This window comes from Macaca nemestrina, chromosome 12 (genome assembly GCF_043159975.1).
Source record: "Macaca nemestrina isolate mMacNem1 chromosome 12, mMacNem.hap1, whole genome shotgun sequence".
Lineage (NCBI taxonomy): Eukaryota > Metazoa > Chordata > Mammalia > Primates > Cercopithecidae > Macaca > Macaca nemestrina.
The window spans coordinates 16282530-16297966 of record NC_092136.1 but is presented as its reverse complement, the minus strand read 5'-3'; the positions used below and the strand labels follow the sequence as shown (position 1 = coordinate 16297966).

General features: G+C 45.5%; 1 protein-coding gene across 3 annotated transcripts in view; it reads right to left on the bottom strand.

The window, feature by feature from the left end:
• Positions 1-15437, bottom strand: part of LOC105471012 (olfactory receptor 5M3) — a 377575-nt gene that overhangs the window by 334977 nt on the left and 27161 nt on the right. The window lies entirely within an intron of this gene.

Genomic DNA, 15437 nt, shown 5'->3' with positions numbered 1-15437 from the left:
CAAGAGGGGTGAGGAAGTGGGAGGATGCATTAGGGGGTTAAGGTGCTTTACTTGCACCTGCTGTTTTGTTGCTTCCTTCTCGCTAAGCCTCTGCCTCTTTAAGTCACTTATCAATCCACCATCTTAGCCACCTCATAAATCATGGACCTGGAACGGTTTATGCATTCACTGACTGCCTACAATGGTGCCAGGCCACCGAATCAGGCACAACAGACACTGAGATGAAATATACACAAATCGTTGAATCCAGGGAAGATGTGATGGAGTCAGGCTCAGGAAAGACCTGCAGAGGTGGTATATTTGATCTGAGTCTGGACTGGTATGCAGGAGGTCTCAGCTCAAAATTAAAGACTGGCAGTTGACGCCAGTCTGGTCTTGGAACTATAGGTAAGGGTAGAGGCTGTTTTGAATGTGACATGTATTTCCCTTTGCTTGCCCCCTGTGCCCAGGCTTAGGACTAGTTATTTAGGAAGTTGTACCTCTTTGGTACTATAAAGTGATTTGGGCCAGAATTAAGGTGTGAAAAAAGAGTGTTCCAGGCAGAGGGAATTACATGGGCAGGGATTTGTAATATTTTTGATTGAAGCACAGGATGCACAGAGGGGAAGGGTCAAGAGCTGAAGCTAGAAAGCAAGTAACAGCCAGATCCTGATGGGCCTTGAAGCCTAGCTGAAGCCATTGGACTTTCTCTCTCAGGCAGTGAGGGAACTCTGAATGCTAAAGGCAGCTCCCGCTCTGTCCTGGGGATGGTTTTGAACCCATCTTTGCTGTCCTGATCCTCTCATATCAAGTCCTCCCAAGGATTCAGAAACTCATTCAGAAATTCTCATGGAAATTAAATAGGAAAGTGAAGATAAAAGAAGAGAGAAAATGTATCACCTCCCTTGGTCAAAAAAGTAAGGAACAGATGCATCATCCCATGGAGAAGGGTGCCACCAGGAGTAGGCAGAGGTCTCCACCCCTTGCCTGGAGCCCAGGAGGCTGGTAGTGGCAGGTCCTCAAGAGAGACCCTCCCTGCTACCCTCCCTGTGACTTTCTGTATGGAAATGAATGTGAGTGCTCATCCAGACATCACTGCAAGTGCAGTCAGTCTCCCCATCTAAAACAATGAGTGAATGTGGATGGTGAGCATCAGTGAGCATCACAGAATAAAGACTGATCCCATCCCCTCCAGCCTTAGGGCAGCAGTTATGCCAAGTGCAATGCATGAACCTGGCACAGGGAGGCAGTGTGGGCTCATGGTCAGCCTCAGCCTGGACACCTTGGAGCAGGGGATTGAGGGCAGACAAAAGAGGGAATGGACCCAGATAACACAAGTGGGAGAAAAGGGAGGGAGGGACACTTTCTACAATCAATTTATCAAAACGTGCTTTAATATAAGAGGTCTCCCTCTAGGACATACCCTTAATCCATGAATCCAGTCCCTTCAATCTTATAACAGGGCCATGACAAGCAAAACTCCATAGAAGTTCTCAGTCCTTGCTCATTTCCTTGGACTGGTGCTTAATATGCACTGTGGCCTAGCCCCAGCCTGCTTTCCTCCACATGCTGGTACTCATGCCAGTCTCTCTTCCCCATCCAGGCTCTTGTCTGTGCCTCTGTCCATACTGTTCCCTCCACCTGGAACAGCCTCTTCCAAAAGACCTCTCCCCTATTTCTGATCTAACTCAAATGTTGCCAACACCATGAAGCCTTTCCTGACGTACTTTCCACAAAGACAGAATTAAGCTCACTTGCTCTCTGTCTCTCTCTGCCACTTGCTACCATCTACCTTATGTGGCAGTCATTTGTATACGTGGGCAGAAACTCTACCTCAATGTTGCCATAGGGTATTCAGGATGTGAGCCCTGCTCACAATAACTGCTCAATGCATGTACAAAATAAGAGGTTAAATTCTATCTGAGGACCGGCCAGGGATGTCCCTGACTCTCAGGGGAGCTTCAGTTTTCCAATCTAGAGAAGTTTAAGAAAAAGGAATAGTACTGGTACTGGTTAACTAAATCATAGTATACAGGCATACCTGATTTTATTTTGCTTTGCTTTATTGCACCTCATAGATATCACATTTTTAAGAATTAAAGATTTGTGACAGTTAGTCAAGTTGTGAATGCAAAAGAACAGTTCTTAGCCGGACACGGTGGTCCATTTCTGTAGTCCTAGAAACTTGGGAGGCTGAAGCAAGAGGATCTCTTGAGCCCAGGAGTTTGAGGCTGCAATGAGTTATAACCACACCACTGCACTCCAGCCTGGGCAACAGAATTAGACCCCATGTCTCAAAAAGAAAAGGAAAAAAAAAGTTCTTGAAAGAAATTAAAAGTTGCTTCCTGATCAGGATAGTGGTTGCTAAAGGCTGGGGTGGCTGTGGCAATTTCTTAAAATAAGACAACAATGGCCGGGCACAGTGGCTCAAGCCTGTAATCCCAGCACTTTGGGAGGCTGAGGCGGGTGGATCACAAGGTCAGGAGTTCGAGACCAGCCTGACCAACATGGTGAAACCCTGTCTTTACTGAAAATACAAAAATTAGCCTGGCGTGGTGGCACACGCCTGTAATCCCAGCTACTCAGGAGGCTGACACAGGAGAATCACTTGAATCTGGGAGGCAGAGGTTGCAGTGAGCCAAATTGCACCACTGCACTACAGCCTAGGCAACAGAGCAATACTCCATCTCAAAAAAAAAAAAAAAAAAAAGACAACAATGAAGTTTCCCGTATCAATTATATCAATTGACTTTTCTTTTCACAAATGATTTCTTGGTAGATGGGATGCTGTTTGATAGCATTTTACCCACAGTCGAACTTCTTTCAAAATTGGAGTCAATCCCCTAAAACTCTGCCATAGCTTTAATAACTAAGCTTATGTAATATTTAAATCCTTGCAGTCATTTCAACAATGTTCACAGCATCTTCACCAAGAGTATATTCCAATTCAAAAACCTTTTTGGCCAGGCGAGATGGCTCATGCTTGTAATCCTAATACTCTGGGAGGCCAAGGTGGGCAGATCACCTGAGGTAAGGAGTTTGAGACCAGCCTGGCCAACAAGTGAAACCCCATCTCTACTGAAAATACAAAAATTAGCCAGGCGTGGTGGTGCACGCCTGTGGTCTCAGCTACTCAGGAGGCTAAGGCAGGAGAATTGCTTGAACCCAGGGAGGTTGCGACGAGCTGAGATCACACCACTACACTCCAGCCTGGGAGACAGAGCAAGACTCTGTCTCAAAAAAAAAAAAAAAAAAAAAAAACCCTTTTTTATTCTTCTAAAAAAGCAACTCCTCGCCCATTCAAATATTATCATAAGATTGCAGAAATTCAGTCACATCTTCAGGCTCTGCTTTCAGTTCTACTTCTCTTACTATTTCCACCAAATCTGTGGTTGCTTCCTCCACTAACATCTTGAATCCCTCGAAGAAAACTATGACAGTTGGAATCAGCTTCTTCCAAATTACTGTTAATGTTGATATTTTGATCTCCTCTCATGAATATGAATATTTTAATGGCATCTGGAAGGATGAATCTTTTTAGAAGGTTTTCAATTTACTTTGCCCAGACCCATCAGGGGAATCACTATGAATGGCTGCTATAGCCATACATAATGTATGTCTTAAATAATAAGCCTTGAAAGTCAGAATTGCTCCTTGATTCATGCGCTGCACAGTGAATATTGTGTTACTGGGCTTGAAAACAAGATTAATTCCCTTGTACATTTCCATCAGAGCTCCTGAGTGTCTAGCCGTATTGTCAGTGAGCAGTAATATTTTGAAAGGAGTCTTTATTCTGAGCAATAGGTCTCAACAGTATGACTAAGACATCTAATAAACCATGCTGTAAACAGATGTGCTGTCATCTAGGCTTTGCTGTTTCATTTATATAGAGCACAAGCACAGTAGGTTTAGCATATTTCTTAAGGGCCTTAGGATTTTTAGAATGGTAAATGAGCACTGGCTTCAGCTTAAAATCACCAGCTGCAGTAGCCAATAACAACAGAGTCCACCTGTTCTTTGAAGCTGTGTAGCCAGCCATTGACTTCTCCTCACTAACTATAAAAGTCCTACACAGCATCTCTTCCATTAAAAGGCTGTTCGATCTACATGGAAAATTTGTCATTTAGTGTAGCCACCTTCATCAATTATCTTATCTAGATTTTTTAATAACTTGCTGCAGCTTCTATATCAGCATTTGCTGCTTCACCGTGTATTTTTATGATATGGAGATAGCTTCTTTCCTCAAACCTATGAACCAATCTCTGCTAACTTCAAATTTTTCTTCTGCAGTTTCCTCACCTCTCTCAGCCTTCACAGAACGGAAGAGACTTGCTCTGGAATAGGCTTTGGCTTTCGGTAATATCGTGGCTAGTTTGATCTTCTATCCAGACCACAAAAACTTCCTCCGTATCAGTAATCAGGCTGTTTTGCTTCCTTATGATTCGTGTGTTCACTGGAATAGCACTTTTAACTTCCTTCAAGGATTTTTTTTTTTTTTTTTTTGCATTCACAACTTGGCTAACCATTTGGTATGAGAGGCCTAGCTTTCAGCATTTCTCAGCTTTTGACATTAGTGAAAGCTTTTGACATTCGCGAAAGACATTAGTGAGCCTTGCTCACTAAGCTTTATCATTTCTACCTTTGATATAGAGTAAGAGATGTACAATTCTTCCTTTCACTTGAACACTTAGAGGCCCTTGCAGGGTTACTAATTGGCCTCATCTCAATTTTGTTGTGTCTCAGGGACTAGGGAGGTCCAAGGAGAGGAAGAGAGATGTTGAAAGGCCAGTCGATGGAGCAATCAAAACACTCACAACTTTTATGGATTAAGTTTAGTGTTGTATACGGGCATGGTTCGTGGTACTCCAAAACAATTACAGTAATAACATCAAAGATCACAGATCACAGATCACCATAACAGATAAACAATAATGAAAAAGTTTGAAATATTGAGAGAATTACCAAAATGTGACAGAGACACAAAGTAAACACATGCTGTTGAGAAAAGGCTCACCAATAGACTCACTTGACGCAGGGTTGCCACAAACCTTCTATTTGTAATGAAACACAGTATCTGAGAGTATTTCATAATAAAGTGAAGCACAATGAAAGAAGTTATACTTGTATGTCAGTAATAGTATAGAAGATGGGTTTAGATAAGTGCTGTCTTGCTGTTGCAAGGTTCTTGCATTTCACAGGAAGGGATGCAATATTACTTAAAGGTAGACTTGATAAATTAAGGATATGTATATTGCCTGGAGCAGCACTAAAAAAATACCCAAAAAATCATAATTAAAAAGTCAATAGAGAAATTAAAATGGTTAAAAAATATTTGATTATCCCAAAGAAGGCAGGAAAGGAGGGAAAGAGGTACAAATAAACAGATACAGAAAGCAGTCAAACACCAATACAGTATATTGAGAAACCAGCAATATTATTAATTATTCTAAATGTAATAATATTGAGACTAAACCCTCCAGTTAGGCAGGAGAGACTTCAGGTATGGCAAAATGAGGAGGTCAGCAAATCTTCTCCTCAAAAAGCAACTATATACCCTAAAATCAAAACTGTCAAAAACAATGATTCAGAGCTCTGAAAATCAAACAGTCATACAGCAAATAAAGTTTGTATTCATGAAAAATGGCTAAATTTGGGGTAAGAACTGCAGGAGTTGGTAGTATTCAAGCTTCAGACTGAGGCTGCTTTCATCCTCCCCACCCCTATCCAGCTTGGTCAGCAGAGTAGCTCTAGCCCAGTGAGACTGGCTGTGAGAACCAGCTACTTTGCTGCAGAGAGGACTCACTTGGTTTGGAATGGAAAGGAAAAAAATCCACATCCACCATCCCTGTCAGTCAAGCTAGCAATCTTGGTGACCAGTAAACTGGGAAAGCCAACAGTTCTGCTAACCTGAGATTGCAGTCCTGGTGGAAGACTAACCAAAAAGTTAACAAGGAGATCCAAGAAACCAGATAGTCCTAAAGGGGCTCCATAGATCCCTGGCACACCAGGATGCAGAGTTGACCAGGGCAGACCTGAAAATTTCCTGAACTTTGATAACCCACACAGATCTGATAGAAGTGTATGGAAGCCACACTAGCTTGAGGTGTGTGGTAGGCAGAATAAAGTCCTCTCTTCCCCACCCACCCCACAAAGATGTTCAGGTCTGATCCCATAACCTGTGACTATGTTAAGGGCATATAGGACTTTGCAGATGGGATGAAGGTTACGGACCCTGAGATAGTTTATCTTGGATTATCCTGGTGGGCCCAATCTAGTCACAGGACCCTTTAAAAGTAGGCTTTGAAGATGGAGAACATAAGCCATAGACAAGCAAGGTTAATGCCCTCTAGAAATTGGAAAAGGCAAAGAAACTGATTCTTCCCCAGAGCCTTCAGAATGGAATGCAGCCTTAGCTGGGCACAGTGACACACTTGTAATCCCAGCACTTTGGGAGGCTGAGGCAGGTGGATCACTTGAGGTCAGGCGTTCGAGACCAGCCCGGCCAACATGGTGAAACCCCATCTTTACTAAAAATACAAAAATTAGCCAGGCATGGTGGAGGGTGCCTGTAATCCTAGCTACTTGGAGGCTGAGGCATGAGAATCACTTGAACCCGGGAGGCAGAGGTTGCAGTGAGCCAAGATTGTGCCACTGCACTCCAGCTTGGGTAACGGAGCAAGACTCTATGAAGAAGAAGAAGAAAAGAAGAAGAAGGGGAAGGAGGAGGAGGAGGAGGAGGAGGAGGAGGAGGAGGAGGAGAAGGAGAAGGAGAAGGGGAAGGAGAAGGGGAAGGAGAAGGGGAAGGAGAAGGGGAAGGGGAAGGGGAAGGGGAAGTGGAAGGAGAAGAGGAAGGAGATACAAAAAAAATAAAAAGTATGAACGAGACCTACTGTTTGATAGCACAATAGGGTGCCTATAGTCAATAGGACAACCAACAGACTTTAGATGACAGAAGAAGAAAGAATCAGTGAACTTGAAGACAGATTAATGGAAATGATCCAATATGATAGACAGAAAGAAACAAATATTGAATAAAGATGAAAAGAGCCTCAGAGACCCGTTCATGTCTCATGTGTCACACATGTTCATGTTCATGTGTAACATTGTACTCATTTCCTAGGGCTGCTCTAACAAAGTACCACAAACTGGATGGCTTAAAATAACAGACATTTATTATCTCACAGCTCTAGAGACTAGAATCCAAAATCAAGGTGTCAGTAGGCCTATACTCTCTAAAGACTCTAGGGGAGAATCCTTTCTTGCTTCTAGCTTCTGTTGGTTGCTGGCAATCTTGACATTCCTTGGCTTGTAGACTCGTCACTCCAATCACATGTTCCTCTTCCTATGTGTCTTTACATCATCTTCCCTCTGTGCATGTCTCTGTGTCCAAATTTCTTTCTTCTTATAAAGAGAGCAGTCCTTGGAATAGGGCCCAACCTAATCCATTATAACCTCATCCTGACTTGACTTACATTTGCGAAGACCCTATTTCCAAATAAGTTCACATTCTGAGGTTCTGGGTAGACATGAACTTCTGAGGGACACTAACCCAGAAGGGATATTATCAAGCACCCCAACATACTGTCAAACAGTCCCAAAGCAGCAGCATAGTGGCTAACAGGGATATAGGAATCACTACTGCAGTTTACCACAATTTCATAGATTAGGCCAGCAAAAAGACAATAAGCCCAAATGGATTCAGACAGCCTAGACTGTGGATAAATTCTAGGCAGAGGGGAGAAATTAAACTGAGGTTCTCCAGAAGTGAGCCACGCTCAAGGAAGGTTTGAGATGTGTTAGAGGTGGATGATGGAAGGCCCTGGAAAAGCAAGCTATATTCACATGTGAAAGACTTCGAAGGCAGGCTGGGATGAAGGGTTTTATCTTGTGGCCTAGAGTGGATGGGGAGATATAGAAGACTTTTTAGCAGAAAAGTGATCTTCTTAGACATATGTGTTAAGGTCACTCTGACAACAGTCTTTGAAAAGTAGGTGATGGATGGCAGAAATGAGGAACAAAGAACAAGAAACAAAGCAGGAAGCCAGTTCAGAGATTATCCTACGGTCTAGGCGAGGGGTAAGCAAAGCATTAGGAATGAAAATGAGGAGGAGAAGGAGACATGATGGGGGTTAAGTGATAGGGTTTGGTGATTGATTGGATGTGGAAAAACAAGTCCTAGATAACTCTGAGATTCAGCATGAGTGTCTGGGAGAATCATGGTACCATGATCCAAGATAAGAGACCCAGGAGCAGGAAACAGAAGGGGAAGAAAATGGGGAGCAAGGGAGATAATGAGTCTGATTTTGGTCATGTTCAGCTGGAGGTGCCAATGGAACATCAGTTTTCAAGTAGAAATGATCCATCAACAGGTGAACATTTTGGCCCACGCTTGGGAGACACACCTGACCTCAAAGTAAAGATTTGGGAGTCCTTGGCACCGGTAATAATAATTTACTGTGCATCAGGAGTGGATTTAATCCTTTACATAATTATCTCATTTCCTCCCCGATGACAGCCCCATGAGGTAGGTGTGATTATTATTGGCATTTTGCGAATGAGAAAGCTGAAGTTCAAGAAAGTTAAGCCCCTTGCTCAAAGTTACATACAAATGTAGTGGCGGAGTCAAGATTTGAACTTGTGCACTTGGTGATGCTCTACATGATAAAACTACGGGGGAAGGAGGGAATGATGGAAGGCCCTGGAAAAGCAAGTTATATTCACATTTGAAAGACTTTGAAGGCTTTCAGACTGGGGCCCACAGGATGCGCTCATTGACTCTGCTCAAATGTCCATGGAATATCAGGACTGAGTGGACCTTAGGGATCACTGAGTCATTCTCTCAGGTCACAATTAGCAGTGATTAAGCCCAGAGAAGGGCACTGAGTTGCCCAAGGTCACAATGTATGTTAGGGGGAAAGTCGGAATTGGAATCTGGATCTCCTGGCCTGTCCAGTGCTCTTTCCACTACACTGCATAGCCTCCACTTGACCAAATGCACCCTGAGCCTCATCCAGGTGAGGCTCCTTCAGCCTTTCTCCTTACCATTGGTATAAATTCTGCAGTCCAAGTTCTGCATGCTCTGGCCCCTCCACCTCTTTGACCACTCTCCCTCTTTGTCATGAGGATGCAGCCCCACAAGCCAAGCACATGCCCTCCAAGGGCCTTCGTGTTTGCTGTTTCCTCTGCTCTCAGATATTCTCCTGACTGCTTCCTTCTTATCATTGGGTCCCAGTCAAATGCCCACCTCCTCACAAAAGCCCACTCTGACCAGCCAACCCAAGGTAACCAACCCTATCACTCACTGTCCTTGTATATGATTCTATGTTCTTCATGGCAGCTGTGGCTATCTCAAGTACCTTATGTATCTATTTGGTTGTTAATATTCATTCTCCTGGCCGGGTGCAGTGGCTCACACCTGTAATCCCAGCAACTTGGGAGGCCGAGGCGGGTGGATCACAAGGTCAGGAGATCGAGACCGTCCTGGCCAACATGACAAAACCCTGTCTCTACTAAAATACAAAAAATTAGCCAGGTATGGTGGCACATGCCTGCAGTCCCAGCTACTTGGGAGGCTGAGGCAGGGGAATCGCTTGAACCTGGGAGGTGGAGGTTGCAGTGAGCCGAGATCACACCACTGCACTCCAGCCTGGCGACAGAGCAAGGCTCTGTCTCAAAAAAAAAAAAAAAAAAATTATCCTATCAGAATGTACAGCAGTCTTTCCTGTATTCCCTGACCCTGGAACAGAATTTAGCAGTGGAACTGCTGAGTAGAGGAAGTAAGGAAAGAAAGAAGGAAGGAAGGTAGAAGGGAGGGAGCAAACTTTCCTTTGGACAGAGGAGGTAAGAGGAAGTTTGTCCAATGCCAGTGCTTTTATTCCCCGGAGAACAACAGCCTGACCAGGCCTCCTTGGAGCTCCCGCCTCTCCTGCCGTGATATCTGTATCTCATGGCTGAGAGTCATGGCCTGGGGAAAGCCATGGACTGACTTTCAGGATAGAGGGAATGACATCATGCCGGATACCACAAACAGGCCTGGAATTCTGGGAGCAGAGGCACCAGGACTGCCCGCCTGTCTCTGTCTGCCTCCCTCCACCCCTCTCTGCCCTCTTATCTACTTCTCCTTTCACCTTTAATGCCTACATTCCCCATTCCCCATGGGCCATGGCTCATGCTGTCCCTTATCTGCTCCTCTCCTCTGTCACCTGACTCCCAGAAGGCACCTTTTCATCTTCCCCATTCTCTTATCTTACCCTTGTCCCAGGTCCCCATGTATCTGCTTCCTTTTGCTCTCCAGCCCCTTATCAGATGTCCCTCTCTCCATCATGCTTCCCTTATCTGCTCATCCCCTTGCCCACACCCACTGTTATTTTTTTTTTGCCTTCTGGAAAGAGACCCACAATAAACAGCAAGAGCTGAGAGTTTGCATTCCAGGCTCTGATGGACAGGCTGGGGGAGTGAGTGGCAGGCCCTCAGAGCTGGGACTTCACACACGACTGAGGACGTAGGCTTTGGAATCAGCCCCTGGTGGAATCCTGCCGTCAGAGCTTCAACCATTTTTCCACCACACACTAACTAAGAGATGTTAGGAAAATGGTTTTAATCTATCTGAGCCTCATTTATAAAACAGGGCTTGAGAACACCTCCCTCCGAGGGTCACTGGAGGCCAAGGACAGTGCAGGCCAAAAGTGGAACGCGGTGCAGAGGCCCTGGGCTTATTCCTCACTGCTGCAGCCACGCACCTGTGTGAACTCATGTTCTCCTCCTTGCAGCCCTAGACGGGAGAGCCCGTTATTGTTGACTTTTTGCAGATGATGGAGCTGAGACCCATAGAGGTTGACTGACTTTCTTAAGGTCACAAAGTCAACCCCAGTTGGCCCTGAGGGGATTGCCGACCATTTCTACACAGCGAAGCAGCTCTCGACATGGGAGGGAACCTCTCAGCCCTCCCACTGCACAACTGTCTGCCCTGATTCTAAATTCCACAGCCAGGTGAAATCTGCGATGGCTTCCCCTCTCCTGGAACATCTGCCTGGTTCCCAGGACAGAGTAAAGGTGACAACCAAGTTCCCTCTAAAGAAATGGGAGGGAAACTTCTTCCATTAGGACCTCAGGAAATGACTTCAGCAGCCCCACTTGGCCAGTTTTCTGGTGTTAATCATTTTCTCACACCAAGAACAACTCGTTGCCACCTCCTGAGTCCTGCTCCCCCCGACTATAATTAGGGGTGTCACTTGGGTGTTGCTGTGGAAAGTGACACCAAAAGCCCTTCACACACCTGCTCTCGGCGGCAGCAGCGGGCCCCACCCTGGGCTCAGCACACAACCAGCAGCCACCAGCTTGCTAGGCGGGAGGGGTGGGTATCACCACACTGCATAATGGAGCAGCTACTGGCATCTGGAGTTGCTGGTCGCACATCTGAGGCCAGTCTCAGGCCGCTGGGGAAAAATGTTCTAAGGGACATAAACTGCAATCAGCTGCCTTATCTTTTGGGTGAGAACACTAAGGCTCAGAGAGAGAAAACGTCTTTCCAAAAGTCACACAGCACTAACTTCCTGGTATGAAAACCCAGATTTTCTGCCTCCCTAGCCTATGTTGTCCACATCCTTTCCCATTTAGGATAGTAGTTCCTAACCAGGGGTTACTTTGCCCCTCTCAGGGAAATATTTGACGATGTTAGGAGACATTTTTGGTTGTCTCAACTTGGGAGGATGGGTCGTTAGAAGGGAAGGATGCCGCTGAATATCTTACAAGGCACACGGCAGTCCTCTATAGCAAAGACTTATCCAACCCAAGATGTTCATAGTGCCATGACTGAGAAACCCTGATTTAGTAGCACCGCCACTATCAAGCACATCACATGCCCTTCATAACTGAAATCAGGACGAAACGTACTGGTACACTGGCTCCCATGGGCTCCTGTGTGACCCATTGATTCCTAAGGAACATAATTCCTGCCAATTCCCTATTTCTGTGCCTTTGCTCAAGCAGTCCCCCTCTGAATGGGACACTCTCCCTGGCCCTACTTATGCCACTCCCACTCATCCTTCCCGCCCTGTTTCGTGTCACTGCCTCCAGGAAGGCAGCCCTGGTTTCTCCTGCTGGCAGTCATCTCTGAATCTCTGAACTCTAGAAGCACTTCAGCAATACCTCTTCTGATGCTTAGAAGAGTTCACCTTGTATTAGAGTTAAGAGGCAGTGTAAGTCTATATTAAGTGTGTGGGCTCTGGAGTCTGATGCCCTGAGTTCAAATCCCAGCTACCCTACCTCCTACTTGTGTGACTCCGAACAAGTTACTTAACCACTCTAGGCGTCATATTCCTTGTCTGTAAAATGGGAGTGAGGATGATAATAGCGCCAGTCTCATAGGATTGTTAGGAAAATATCATTAATTAATCCATGTAAAATGTATAGCTTAATGCAATCTCTGACACATGGGTTGGTGTGCAATAAATGTTAGCAATCATCGTAATGATCTAAGAATTAGTCTTGCCCGAACTAGAGCATGGCCTCCTTCAACAAAGGACTCTAGAGTCCCACATCATTGTCATTTTACCTAAAACATGACCCTGCAAACTATGCGGTTTCTTTTTAATAAAGGCAGATGAGAAAGGGCAACAGCAATGATACTTAATCCAGCTAGATCATGGTCACACTCATGACACAGGACCTCCTTCATGTCCAGCCTCCCTCAGGGCCTTTAAGAAGCTACCTTGACCCACACTGACAAAGAGGAAAAAGAAAAAAACCTCCTGATGCCTCTCCCACCTTGTCTGATCACTAGGACACAAGCACCCTTTTGAGCATCCTTAGGTTTAAAAAAAAAAAAAAAAAAGATAACCCTACAGCAAGATCTCTCAACCACATCACTTTTGGGGCTGGATAATTCTATGTTGTGGGCACTTTCCTGTGCATTGTAGGATTCTTGGCAACATCTTTATCTCTACCCACGAAATGCCATTGGCACCGCCCTCTGCATGCATACACACAATAAAAAAAGCCTCCAGATATTGCCAAATGCCCCATGGAGGCAAAATCGCCCCAATTTGAGAACCACTGGTCTAAGCCATACATTCTCAGTGGGGACAAAAATTGGTTCTTGGAGGGCAAACAAAAAAAATATTATCTTCTCTATGTATAAAGCATAGATATACGTGTAGTACACAAACAAGTATACAGTATATTTGTGGTAATAAAAATCCAGGAGCAGGGATAATTAAGGGAGAGAAATGTGTAAAAAATGTTCCTGAAGGAATGATCATGGAATGATAATGAAATAAGGCTGAGAAACACTGTTCTATGCAAGTCATCCTTTGTAGAAACTCATAAGCTGAATCAAACCACAGATTGCTAAATGACTCATAATAATAATATCTACCAACCTCCGTGCTAAGCCCTGTGCTCACAAAGTCGGTACTTCTGCATCTGCTGTTTACAGGTGAAGGCCCTGAGGATGAGAAATATCCTTTCACAGGACCTGAGTACCACAGCTATGAAAAGACAGAACCCAAGGCAGGTCTGTCTGACCCCAAAGAGCTTGTGCTTGCCCGCTAGGCCACCATGCCTGTCATCTCAGCGTGGCTGGTTGCTGTACTCCTCAGTCACTCCATCAGCCTTTCCCAGATCCCCACCCACTTGTTCACGTGTACCCAGGCCTTGCCTTGGGACCACCCGTGGTCTACAGGGCTTTGAGAAGACAGTAATGGCTAATCATCGCTGGCTGATTTTTCTGAGCTAGGCACCCGCATTACCTCATGTTCTCCTCCCAGCAACCCTGTAAGATGGATGCTGTTGTTGCTGACTTTCTGCAGACAATGGATCATGAGACCCACACAGATGCAGTTACTTGCTCCAGACAGAGCTGGGTGTTGAATCCTAGCAGAACGGATCCAGTGTCCACACCATGGCCACCATACCACAAGCCTCCCTGGCTTCCCCACACCCCAGCACAGGCACCCGAGGATCCAGAGGACCTTGAAATTTCTCAGAATAATGTTAGTGTGTTGCCCTTCCAGGCTCCAATGAGCAGTGAAGAGCCTTGCCTGTCTGTCCACACACGCCCTGGTCAGGAAGGTAGGAAAAGCAAGAAGGTAGGAAGGAAATGTAGAAAATGGAGGAGGGAAGAGGGGGCCTGTGGAAGAGAAGAGGAAAGAGAACAAGTGAGGGAAAGGGGCAGGGAAGGAGACAGGCATTGATGACCTGGAATGAAGGAAAAAGAAGTTAACAGAAAGGTAGCAGGGACTAGGAGCAGGAGCTCAGATGCTGGGATGAGAGGAGGAGGAGCGAACTGCCTTGCTGAGCTATTTTTATGAACCTGAGAGCGGCTGATTTACATCTTTAGCGTCTCCTTGCATATTGAGGTCAGAAGGTCTCAACTCCTCATGTGAGAAGGAATAAAAATTCATTAATGTCGCCTTCTGGAAGGCTCTTCAAGCACACCGTGTCCGGTTCTTCCCATATGGAGGAAAGGGAAGGGGAGGAGGAGAGCCAGCTACCATGCAGCAAGGGTATCTTACAAGGGTATCTCTGGAACACAAGTGTGTGCCAGAGGAGGCAGCACTGGACTCAGAGTTAATGTCAGCAGGACACCAGTGCCACCACCTCCTCACTACATCTCCCTGAGCAGGTCCACTGAGCCTCTGAGGCCTCAGTTACCTCATCCACAAAAGGAAGGAAAGTGGGCTAGAGGCCTGGAAGGAGCTGAATCAAGTCAAGCAAATCACTCCATGAATTAATTCATAGGACAAGCTCATATCTCAAAGAGAGTTGGAGGGGAAAGTGATTAGCCAGGCATTTCAAATGCCTTGCCCTTTGTCCTGAACCTTTGGTGACAAAAAGGGAGGAAGGGAGAAAAGGAAGGAAGGAAGGAGGGAAGGAAGGAGGGAAGGAAGGAAGCGAGGAAGGGAGGGACGGAGGAAAAGGGGAAGGGTGGGAAGCCAGGAAGCCTTCCCAGGCTAACTTGTACACTTGTCACTTGCATTATCCTCAAGTTGTCCTATGAAGTAGGTACTCATAAAATCCCCATTTACAGATGAGAAAACTGAGGCTTACTTGGTTAGGTTGCTTGCCCATACTCATGGTATTAGGCACAGAGCCGTGATTTGAACCCAGTGCAATCTGAGACTATAGTTCACACTCCCAGCTATTACCTTATACCAACCAGACAAGCACACAAAGGTGGGCAATGAAGGAGAGCTTGGGCACCTGGAACGGGAACACGAATGAGAGAAATCACTCATTAGCCACATGGTCTCTCCCCACTCCCTGCATATCTACCCCATTAGCCTGGAGCAGATCAGTTTTGGGGGTTACTTGAGGCTCCTTTGTACTCTCCAAAACCTTTGGTTTACACACAGTTCTGATTTATCACGGCAGGAACTCTGACTCCAATTCTATGTGACCTCTCAGTTCAAACCCTGCCATCGACTAACTGACTTAGTTCTGTGTCGCTGAGTTCCAGT